The sequence below is a fragment of the Aegilops tauschii genome, chromosome 3 (assembly GCF_002575655.3).
Source record: "Aegilops tauschii subsp. strangulata cultivar AL8/78 chromosome 3, Aet v6.0, whole genome shotgun sequence".
Taxonomy (NCBI): domain Eukaryota; kingdom Viridiplantae; phylum Streptophyta; class Magnoliopsida; order Poales; family Poaceae; genus Aegilops; species Aegilops tauschii.
The window spans coordinates 218,184,910-218,190,048 of record NC_053037.3 but is presented as its reverse complement, the minus strand read 5'-3'; positions in this window follow the sequence as shown (position 1 = coordinate 218,190,048).

Below are 5,139 nucleotides of genomic sequence, written 5' to 3'. Positions count from 1 at the left end.
CTAGATTGGAGAAAGAAGATCTAAGAGGGACCTATGGAGAATGTAGTCACAAATCCATAATAGAGTCCGACCACAACGACCGAATTAATTATCCTCATCGAGAAACTTAGACTACTAAATAGAAAAGATTTGAAAATCATGGCATGGGTCTCCTTTTTTTCTTTCTTTAGAGTTTTCTATATGCACAATTTCTCGATGTTTCGATGAGAATTTCTTGACTTTCCATATATAGAAAGAGATAGACTATAAATGACATCTCTTATGTCAATAAGACCAAAGGGATGGATATTAAATGATAGGAAGTGCTAGGAAGTGAAATAGAATGAAATAGAGCCACTTTGGGCTTCCCTATGAAATGAGGCATGGAACGGAGCCACTACGAAGAAATTATGGGAGTTACGAAAGAAGCTTCGGACTCATATTGTTCATGGGTTGAGAGCGGAGTTGAACTCTAGGAGGTCGAATCCCCCCTTGTTCCTCAGTAGCTCAGTGGTAGAGTGGTCGGCTGTTAACTGACTGGTCGTAGGTTCGAATCCTACTTGGGGAGATTTTATTCATTCTTTAATGTAAGAATTTTAATATAAGAATAAAGAATTGAATTAAAGGTCTTTCTTTGACCCTTAGGAGTAGGTAACCCGTTCGCTATTTTTGTTTCTATTTCTATTGCATTCTATCTCATCGTATCACATTCTGTTCTACGATTCCACTTCGACGAAAGGAAAGAGCATACCTAAGTTTAATAGCTTTACGTCCGCTATCCCGATCATGATTTTCCTACCCTCAGGGGGAAAGTAAAGGCCCTTCCCCCTTTGGAAGGCTGTGGGCGAGGAGGGATTCGAACCCTCGACACCATGGTTCGTAGCCACGTGCTCTAATCCTCTGAGCTACAGGCCCAGCTGTCTCCACTGGATCTCTTCCCGGGGGTACCCCTTCATTTCAGGTTAAGAAGATGGGAAAGCGCCTTTCTCTCTATAAGAACAGTGTGTTCCGAGGTGTGAAGTGGGAGAGAGGGGATGTGATGATTGAGGTTTTGAATAAGACGACCTTTGCATTTTAGATTTGGATCTTTTTCTTATTTCAAAATAGTGAAAAAGTCAAATAAGAGGTGTTAAGCTTTTTATCATTCTGGCATCGAGCTATTTTGCCGCAGGACCTCCCCTACAGTATCGTCACCGCAGTAGAGTTTAACCACCAAATTCGGGATGGATTGGTGTGGTTCCTCTACGCCTAGGACTCATTTTAGGACCGCTATTTCCTGCACATCGCCTGTGCTTTTAGTGGTTTTCCGCTCATTAAACCACAGTGCCGGGGCGATCAAATTACCCACCTGAATTGAATCATAGTAATGGGACGTTGGTAATCTAGTGATGAAGTCAATGCTGATAATGGACCATGCTTCATCAGGAATGGGTAGAGGATCGAAGAGGCCAGGGAGTTTTTAATGTTCTACCTTAGCTTGCTGACAGATTTGACACACACCCAAAATTTTTGTACATTCAAAAAAGGAATTGATTCCGTAAAAGATGGGATCGACCAGTAAATAGAAAATTACTGATATTTCATCCTTGTGAGATTGTTAATTTTGTACCAAAGGTGTATTTATTATGAGGCTGAGAGAGCAAGTAACTTAATGAAGCAAGACTTAGAAGAAAAGGAGAGATATTCTCCACACGAACGAATGACCCGTCAGGTTCGAACTGACTTAGGTTGGACCAGGACCCACCTATCTCCACTAAGAAGGAATCGCTTTGGTTACGCAGTTCAGTTGGCGATAAAAGCCAACCTAATCTGTGGGCCGGTAGGCCAGCCAACACAAAATCCAATTCAAGTTTTCAATACGGAGCCTGAAATAGTACATGCCAGATCATGAATTAGTAACTGCATCCAATCTCCGAAAAGTCCCGATTGTTTCGATTTTTGAAATGGGATATTTACGGAATCCCCATGAATAGGATCAAACATTATTCCATGCTATTTCCATAAGATTCTTCTTTCTTATTCTTAAGCAAGCCCTCGAGAGGGCTTAGTTGATCATGATTTCCGTTTTCTCTTTCTTTTCCTTTTTGTTTGTTGCAGCTCTATTGGAAATCGAATTTCTATGTCCGTCTATAAAAAGCATCAACTTCTTGTGCCGCCATCCACCACAAGAGTAGGTAACCTGCTCGCTCTTTTCTCTAATGGGGGATCTAGGTATATCTTCCAACTCTCCTTCCTGCACACTGGCATACAAAGCAGCCTCATAAACTGCATTTTGTAACTGAACCTCCACAGTTTTCAAACCTAAGGGTGGATTAAAAGGCACTTTTGCTTGCATTGTATTATTTGGTCTACGTACCGGAACTGATAACATTCGACATTATGCAGGATTATACACGAAAGATCCTTTTTTGGCTCTCTCTTTAGCCCTATGTCTCTTATCCCTAGGAGGCCTTCCTCCACTAGCAGGTTTCTTCGGAAAACTCTATCTATTCTGGTGTGGATGGCAAGCAGGCCTATATTTCTTTGTTTCAATAGGACTCCTTACGAGCGTTCTTTCTATCTACTATATCCAAAAATAATCCATACTTCGTCGCTCCATCCCCGTATGGGTGGAAAACCCGTCGCTGTCTCGGCTGTGATACCGGAGGCTCTAGGGAAGTCGGAGGAGAGAGCACTCATCTTGGGGTGGGCTTACTACTTATATGCTTTCAGCAGTTATCCTCTCCGCACTTGGCTACCCAGCGTTTACCGTAGGCATGATAACTGGTACACCAGAGGTGAATCCTTCCCGGTCCTCTCGTACTAGGGAAAGGTCCTCTCAATGCTCTAACGCCCACACCGGATATGGACCGAACTGTCTCACGACGTTCTGAACCCAGCTCACGTACCGCTACAACTTTCGCTTTAGCTTCCAAAGGCGACCCAATGACCTTTCCGGAATTGGAAGTATTCGTCGCCCTACCCTAAGAAAGAAGTCACTATAAAACTGCTTGCCCTCCAGAAGTACCAAAGGTGCGCGGAGCCCGGTGAAAATGAATATGTTTGCTCGCCACCTCCTGTGTCTTTCCGTTTAAGGTCTTTAATTTTTGGCATTAGCTTCGTTAGAGAAAGCCATGCGTGAACTACAAAGCATGGGATCCTGAACACCACGAAAGAAAGCGTACTACTTTTCAATAAGGTCCGACTTCAGAGAGGAGAGACATGAACTTGTTTTAGGCGTAGAAAAGGCATACGGTATGAAAGATTGATTGAAAAGAGGTAGGGACTGGTCTCGCTGCTAAGGGAGAAGGAGACCTCTATCGGAGCAAGCTAAAGAGCCCACTTTATATCGTCGATTTCAGGTAAGGCACTCGATCAAGCCTATACATCCGGGAATTTAGCTCCAAACCAAAGACGACTTGCTTTGCTGCATTTCTTGGGCCAGGGCTTTACTTGATTTTGGTGAAAGAAAGGCCATATGATCTACTTTCTGGTGCCGGTCCCTTCACAAAGATAGCCCCTTCTTGCTCTTATTGTTATTCTTATTCTTATTCGGTGGAATACAAGAGTTCTGAAGCTCCTTTCTTTCAAGTGAAAGTTGTCTATCTTTCTTGGTTCGGAATCCAATCCAGCTGAAAACAAACAATTGCCCGATGGCAAAGTCAGATGAAAGGCTAGGAGTGTAAACCACGTACAAGCATGGCGCAGAAAGCGAAATGTTTTGCAGCGAGTCAAGCGTAATACGATCAAAAGGAAATGGGGTCGATGCTAAAACTCACACAGTTCCCCAAAGGGGGCCCCGGGTTGAAAGAGCGAGCTACATTCTTTCATAGAAGAGAGAAAATAAGAGGACTGATGCTTTCTTACTTCATCTTAATATAGGGATTATAGCATTGGAATTATGGAATTTGAATGGATTGAGTACATCAAGATGAAGAAATTAACGTAATAAGCGATATTCTCAAAAGATTCGGTCATGCCAGAAACCTCAGTGTGCATGGCATTCAAAGACTTTGCAGGGCAACAAACTCATTTCGGATTTGCTTAACTGCTGAGAGCTAATATCGGGGAGTAGTAAGCCAGCCCACCACAAGATGAATGAGTGCTCCTCTCCTATGCCGACTTACTAGCCAGGTTGAGCCTTTGAGCCATAAGAGGAGGGAGAATCTGGTTGATTTTCCAGGGAATGATTATATGGATTTCAAGGAGAATATTGTTACCTTCATCAGGTTGATTGATAATTGGTCGTCGATTGACAACTACTGCTTTTTCCAGTGAGAAAGGAAGGAGGAAGGGGATCTCAACAAGCCATGGATATATAGCCTACAGCCGAGTCCACAAAGAAGACGGTTTCAAAGCTCGAAGAGCATATTTGTGAGGCTGATCCCTAAGTCTTGCTTGTCCGCTCTTAGATCGGTTCATAGCTCAGGCTCTGGTTTCTAGCAGATGCGAATGAATTCATTTCTACTCTACTCCGGGGAATGGCCTGTCATTCGTACATTCATATTCGTATTGGATTGTTGGAAGGAAGCAGTTGGAATTCTCGTTCGAAGGAAAGGTACTTGTTCGAGGAAAGAAAGCGTATTAGTGCTCTGGGCTAATCAGTCGGGTAGAAGCTCGTAACAAGAGCAAGCATCGGAGAAGTACTCGTTCTCGAGTCAGGAAAGCACTTGTTGGCATTGGCGTCGGAAAGTAAAAGCAAGCAAGTAGTTTCGGCATTGGCTATTACTTCTTCCCCATGGGCCAGGTTCTGTTCACGAAATAGCATAAGTGATCCTGCGAAACTGGCGATGCCAGACCAATCAAGCGTATCATGTCGACTTTCGAATCCGGGACTTGACTATCCTTGAGATAGCAGTTCCCTGGTGAGGAAAGCGGAGTCACTAGAACGATATGAGATACACGCACATCTTGATAAGCCAATCCCAATCCCTTCAACCCAACCTTTACCAAAAGGGGAAACTGTAACAACAATGACCCTTACTCGGATTCCAATAGGGCTTCTGCTTCTTCTGCTTGGCAAGGTCAAGTATATACACAGTCTAAAGCCACAAGAGAAGGTATGATAGGACAAGTGTCGTTCGATGCCTTGTAACCATTTCCATGTTCTGGTCTGGGTTCTAGGTCTAAAAGAAGCATTGGCTGTGTTGATCTGTCTCCAGGTCGTCTATTTGAAAGGGA